Here is a 7,500-nt window from a genome sequence, read left to right on the forward strand (position 1 = left end):
TTGGATGTAAACAAATATGCTCGGTGAACACTTGTCGAAAAATTAAAAATCCATAATAAAATTTGAAGAATATCACAAAAAGTTACACTAAATCGTTGAAGATATTTAATACTAGTTATATCACAGTAATGTCAATAATGTCACGAGTAAAATGATATAAAATTCCGTTTAAGAAAAAGGCAATTGATCTTTTACTAAGCCAAAAATCGAAGAACACAAACAAAACGTCTGCCTGCTATGAGTATTACAATATCAGAAATAAATCATGAAAAAATTAATTTATGGTTAGAATTAAATGAGCTATTTTTTTTCATGAGGTTTTATAGCGTGCAATATCCACTTAACGAGCTCAAATCACTTTACAAGAGGTCGCTGACCAACAGCAACATTTAACATGAAGGACGGGGCATGACGCCTGTTTGGCGAAATTACATTTTTTTTTTCGGAAAGACAAAACTCTGTTTATGGCCAGGTACTCATTTTACTCATGAATACGGTGAAATAATGTGAGTAAAGAGCCTTCTCCAAGGACTCAACTATGCGCCGAGCGAGGCTCGAACCTAAGACCTTCCGATTCGAAAGCGAGTGTCATACCACAAGACCACATAGCCTCACAATTTTACATAAGAATATAATGTTTACCTGTGAATCAATTTTCATTTGTAGAAAATAAATCTTCTTCGGCCGGTTGTCACGATTATAATAATGTTTAGAGATTGAATCCAAAGTTTTAACGGAGGTAAAGGGAAACAATACTCTTCAATAGTCGTAACATCACTTCCTTCCTAATGACGCATGGTAACTTAGTAACATTGGCTCTAAACTATCGGAACAATGGCGGACGCCCTTATGAAATATTTCTCCGGCGAGCATAAAAGCGTATCCAGAGGAATAAAAACACATAAATATGATCATGTTTTGACTTTTACACATTCTGATCACAAGGCATATGAAAAGTTCTAGCCAGCATGAAGAATAAAAAATAATGATTTTCTTTGTTTAGAACCAAGATGGCCGCCGTTGTCGGGTGGCGTGACATCAGACTATTGAATCGTATTGACCATGAAAAAACGGTTACCTGCTTGGAAAAATGTCTTAACCATCGTAAAGTTATAGCCTGATAATTTGCCACAACAGAAAACAAATCGTCAATTGGATTCAGTAGTCTGATGTCACGCCGCCCGGCATCGGCGGACATTTTGGTTCTAAACAAAGAAAATCATTACTTTTTATTCTTCAAGCTGGCTGGAACTTTTCATATTTCTTGTGACCAGAATGTGTAAAAGTCAAAACATGGTCAAATTTATGGGTTTTTTCCTCTGGATACGCTTTTATGCTCGCCGGGGAAATATTTCATACGGGCGTCCGCCATTGTTCCGATAGTTTAGAGCCAGTGTTGCTAAGTTACCATGCATCATTAGGAAGGAAGTGACGTTACAACTGTTGAATCCTATTGTATTTAATAGTTCAACCAATGAAATAACTTGTTTCCTTGAGCTCTACTTACGACAACTCACTAGCCAGTGCAAAAATCAAATAATGACGTCTAACTGCCAGTCCTTTCGGATTTCAGTGTCAGGCTATAGCATAACGATGGCTACGGCCTGACACTGACCAAAAATGACGTCAAAATGCCAGTCTTTTGCCACAAAAGAAAACAAATCGTGAGTTGTATTCAATAGTTCAACCAATGAAATAACTTGTTTCCTTGAGCTCTACTAACGACAACTCACTAGAGCGGATGGCAAAAACAATAACAAAGGCCTGAGTGACGTCATCTGCATACTATCTATACAAACCTAAAAAAAATTACAGCCAGTCCAAGAGGGTTCTAGTGTCAGGCTATAATATGTTAACTATGGCTACGAAAATATTCACAAAGGATCATCGACTTCTTAGCGATTGTTTATGATTATTGATGCTCTACGTTTAGTTAAAAGAACTCATAAAATCCGCCAGCCAGATGTAGATAGTTCGATAGTTGACGTCATTCTGGTCTTTGTTATTGTTTTTTTTTTTGCCATCCGATATTATGAGTAATTCTCATTAAACTGTATTAACCATACTATAAATGATCATGGTTGCACACAGTTTTATGTGTTGGCCGGATGGCAATGTTGTGAACTTCTTAGCCAAGAGCATAATATCTATAGATAATATGCGCTTGGCTAAGAAGCTCATAACATTGCCATCCGAAGTATAACGGACCAAAACACAAAACTACGTGTTTCCATAAACGTTTATAATCAGGTTAATACAGTTCAGTGAGCATTACTCATTAACGCGGATGGCAAAAATCAATAACAAAGACCTAAGTGACGTCATCTTCGAACTATCTATAAGGAACCAATACACAAAACAATGTGTAACCTTGAATGATTATTTTCTGATTCACTAAATTGAATGAGAACTACTCCTAAAAATGGTTGGTTAAAAACAATAACAAAGACCTGAGTGATATCAATTTTGTTCCCCGACAACAAATATAACATCCAAGATAATATTATTTATTCAAAAATTGAAACTTGACGGAAGGGAAAATCAAAATCTATCGCCACGACAAACATTTAATCATTCAGTCCCTCCGTTGTTGATTTCTAATCTCGACAGCTGTGCTTTCACATATGTGACCCATCGTCTGAAAACGGTATTATGTCGGAACGAACCAGATGCCTAAAATCCAAATTTTATGTTAAAACTGGTCAAAAATAAAAATTGTTGGCATTTGCACCCTAAAATATGGTATCCATTCTCCTCAATAAAACATACAAACTCAACGCAAGTCTGATATTTCTGGCTATAAATTCAATTTTCACCATTTTAACCATCCCGACTTAATACCGTTTTGAGTCGAAGGGTCACATATTTTTCCTCTTGATGTATTATTGGTCAGAATCCAACGCACGCCTGTAGATAGAATGAATACACGTAGGTATTTAATCCTATGATTTTTTTCTCCGATCATTTTTAATACCCATAATCCCAAGATTAGGAAAGACGAAAATCTATTTTCTTTGTATGTATTTTATGCCAATTCAAAACTGTATCGAACACACAGACATAATTTATGTCAAAGCTTACTTTTAATACGATTCAAGAGTCTGATGTCACGCCGCCTGGCAACGGCGGCCATCTTGGTTCTAAACAAAGAAAATCATTACTTTTTATTTTTCATGCTGGCTAGAACTTTTCATATGTCTTGTGATCAGAATGTGTAAAAGTCAAAAGATGATCAAATGTATTTGTTTTTTTTTTTGTCTTCTGGATACGCTTTTATAGACAGAATGCGCTTGGCCAAGGAGTTCACAACATTGCCATCCGGAAGTATAACGGAACAACACACAAAATCTGTGTAACCATGAACTTTTATAGTATGGTTAATACAGTTTAGTGAGAACAACTCACAAACGCGGATGGCAAAAACAATAACAAAGGCCTGAGTGACGTCATCTGCATACTATCTATACTAGCAGGAGAAATATTTCATACGGGCGTCCGCCATTGTTCCGATAGTTTAGAGCCAGTGTTACTAAGTTACCATGCGTCATTAGAAAGGAAGTGACGTTACGACTGTTGAAGAGTATTGAAAGGCAACAGTTGCTAATATGCTTGTTAATCGTCTTATGGAAAAAGATATTTCAGATATTCTGCTGCGGTGCTTTGCAGTGAACGAACCGAGCATATCAAAAATCATATCATTTCATGGAATGGCCAGCTGTGCAAATGTAATATTTGTAATTAATATAATCGTACAGATATAATATATTTACTTATAATATATTTATTTATATAATATAATAATAATAATTATTATTATTATTATTATTATTATTATTATTATTATTATTATTATTATTATTATTATTATTACTATTATTGTTATTATTATTATTATTATTATTATTATTATTATTATTATTATTATTATTATTATTATTATCATTATTATTATTATTATTATTATTATTATTATTATTATTATTATTATTATTATTATTATTATTATTATTATTATTATTATTATTATTATTATTTGGTTGGACATCCCCACCACCCACTATTGACACATCGTTTATTAAAGTAAGGAAGAGGGAGGGGGGGGGAGAGAGAGAGAAAAGGAGGGATAAAGACAAAATTAAACGGAAGGCCTTTTCGTCCATTTTTACCGTGTATATTGACAGATATTTAAGATCATTGAAGAATAAAATTGATGAACTGTTTTCACTGTGTGTGTCGTTTTAATAGTGACTATTGTCAAGCCTCCATAGTAGCTTTACTGTACTGTGAAGATCATATTGAATGGCTGACCTAATACGATTCAGTAGTCTGATGTCACGCTCCCGGCAACGGCGGCCATCTTGGTTCTAAACAAAGAAAATCATTACTTTTTATTCTTCATGCTAGCTAAAACTTTTCGTTCCCTTTTCGTATGCCTTGTGATCAGAATGTGTAAAAGTCAAAACATGTTCAAATTTATGGGTTTTTTTTATTCCTCTGGAAACGCTTTTATGCTCGCCGGATAAATATTTCATACGGGCGTCCGCCATTGTTCCTACAGTTTAGAGCCAGTGTTACTAAGTTACCATGCGTCATTAGGAAGGAAGTGACGTTACGACTACTGAATCCTATTCTCACGACCATATTTCTACCATAGCCACGTTAAGTTATAGCCTGAGAGCTGACAGAATTAACAAGTTTGTGTGCGTGCGAGTGCGAGTGTCTGTGTGTGTGTATGTATGCGTGTGAGTGTGTATTTGTGTGTGTGTTTGCATGAGAAAGGTTAAACACATATTAGTTGACGGGGCTTGGATAGCTCAGTGGTAAGATTCTATGCAAAACAACAATAAAACAACAACAACAACATCAACACACACACAACGAACACATACTTCCAAATACCTGTTAGAATGGAACTTTAGTCCTTGCAATCTTGACCATTCAACAAATCAAACTAGCATTCCAATTTGACGAGGTCCCCAGGCATGATGCTCATTAATTTTAAGGAAACAAAGGACTGTGAGGCTGGCAAGTAGAAATATAACAAACAAGTCAATACATTGTTTTAAAAAACCAAACCTGAACATGCAAAAGGTAAAGCAATGTGTGTGAATATTAGCGTGTATTGGTAGAATTGTGTGTGGAGATGTTCTTTTTTTGATCAACTGAGTTAATAATAAATTAGTTATGTTTTTTTCTTTCTCGGTCAGCAGTAATGATAAACACCGTTATTCTATCATCAATCATCGACAGGCTAATCTATATCGAATCGAATCTAAAAGGGTCTAAATTTAGTACCGACATAGCACATGTAACTTATATTATATTAAGATAGAAAAATATGTTCAGATCCAAGCATGGGCCATAATCTTACTCTATCTATAGATAGTATGCGCTTGGCTAAGAAGTTCATAACATTGTCATCCGGAAGTATAGCGGACCAACACACAACCCTTTGTGTAACCATGAAAGTTTAAAGTCGGGTTAATACAGTTCAGTTAGAATAACTCACAAACGCGGATGGCAAAATATAACAACAAAGGCTTGAGTGACGTCATCTTCGAACTATCTATTGCATCCAGGAGGCTTATTGTGTGTGTAGAATGATATGACTGTGACTCAGCTTTGATCTGACCCAATTCTTTTTTCACAACTCAATTCGTTTGTCATACATTGCGCAATACTTATCGCACTAGCATGCGCATAAAGTAAAATAACATCACGATGATATAAGACATTTATAATAGATGAAGAAGATTGTTCCTTACCTTTTCAATGAATATCGATTGCACAAAATAAAATTGTAGTTTGTTGACATCGTTCAAAAGACAAAACTCATTCTCTCAGTTATTTTTTAGACAACACATGATGCCATTGTCGGTAGATGGAGCTGTCGTTATCTCGAAGGGAGAGGCGGTGACAGATGACAAAACCGCATTTCGATTTAGCATTATTGTACTGTACACAATGGTTGAAAGAAACCTCTTTAACTGCTTTAAATATTTTTTTTAGTCTCTTGTTGTTGTTTTTTTCGTTTATAGGCGCTAAGAGATCCTAGTACATACTTAGTAAAGGATAGGTCGTCCTAATGACTCATAGTTTTGTTGCACGGGCAAAAAAAGGACAATTTTTATTGGGGGGTTTTCCGCGGTCAGAAGACAAAAAAAAATGTTTTAAAATTATTAAAAGCTAGATTTTTGGTAAATAATAATGGAAAACATTAAAACAAACATATCTCCACGATCAAAAACTAATCAAGATGTTCTTAATGGGTGAGAATGTTTGTTTTTTATACTTTTGTAATCGAGCGCCAAAACGTCACAAAGTGCGCGTTTTCACTAGACTTTACGACGAATTTTAAGGTCTTTTCAATAAAAATTGTATTTGGAGCCACCTATTTTTCGAATCTTCATAATTTTCTGCACCAATTTGTATACTTAGTTTGCTGGTTACAAAAAGTGCACAAAACGCACGGAACTTGCCGCTAAGAAAACGGACTAGACACTGAAACCCAAAAGGACTGGCATTTTGACGTCATTTTTTGGTCGGTGTCACCGTAGCCATCGTTAAGTTATAGTCAGGCTTCAACTCCCAATTATGGTATCCATCTCCCACAATCCCAGGTTAAAACCCCACTGGTGTGCACTTCCCTGAGTCCTAGGTTCATTCCCCATTGGTGCCCACACCTTCTATAGGGCCAAGCTCATTCTCCTCTGGTACCCAACTCCCATAGTCCGGCTTCAATTCCCACTGGTATCCATCTCCCATAGCCCCAGTTCATTTTCCACAGATATCCTCTTCTCGTAGTACCAGGTTCACTCCCCGCTGGTGTACAAATCCCTGAGTCCCAGGTTCACTCACCACAGTTGTCTACTTCTCATAACTGTCCGGGATATTGTCGGGTTTCGTAAAAAAAAGTAACTAATGTTTTTTTATACGAATCCCAGTCCCAGGTTCACTCCCCAATGGCGTACACTTCCCTGAGTCCCAGGTTCACTCTCCACTGCTACCTATTTCCAATAACTTTGTCGGGTTTCGTTAAAAAGACATATCTGCAATGAGAATTTTTATCGGGAATTACCGGTCTCGAGAACAGCGATACTGACCAAGGATTATACCGGTCATTTATCGACAACGAGAAGAGTTGTACCTACCGCCCGGCATTAATAATAATGATCTCATCTCATCTCATGTAGTTCCATATCTGAAGCAGACGTCGGAGGTCATCTTCCGCCAAGCTGATCTTTCTCTTGCCAATTCTATTAAAGCAGCGCCACCTTTCTCAGCTTCATCTGTCCAAGTTCTTATCCCTTTCAAATACGTTATTCTTTGTCTTCCTCTTATTCTTTTTCCATTCATCTTTCCAGTCAAGGCGAGTATTTCCAAACCAGGGTGGCGGATAATGTGTCCTAAAAATTCCATTTGGCGTTTGATGATTTTTGTTATCAGTGATCTTTTTCTGTTTGCCATTTCTAAAATTTCTTCATTTCTTTTCCTTTCCAT

General features: G+C 36.1%; 1 protein-coding gene across 1 annotated transcript in view; it reads right to left on the reverse strand.

The window, feature by feature from the left end:
- The window catches only part of LOC144979241 (uncharacterized), a 13,898-nt gene extending 11,401 nt beyond the window's left edge, over window positions 1–2,497 (reverse strand). Inside the window, exon 1 of the mRNA XM_078925850.1 lies at window positions 2,451–2,497. The gene's annotated coding sequence lies outside the window, so the exon portion shown is untranslated. The remainder of the gene's footprint in view (window positions 1–2,450) is intronic.
- Between the last annotated feature and the right edge of the window lie 5,003 nt (window positions 2,498–7,500).

Source organism: Berghia stephanieae, chromosome 9, assembly GCF_034508935.2.
Source record: "Berghia stephanieae isolate SIO BIC M18660-M18661 chromosome 9, UCSD_Bste_1.3, whole genome shotgun sequence".
NCBI classification, from domain to species: domain Eukaryota; kingdom Metazoa; phylum Mollusca; class Gastropoda; order Nudibranchia; family Aeolidiidae; genus Berghia; species Berghia stephanieae.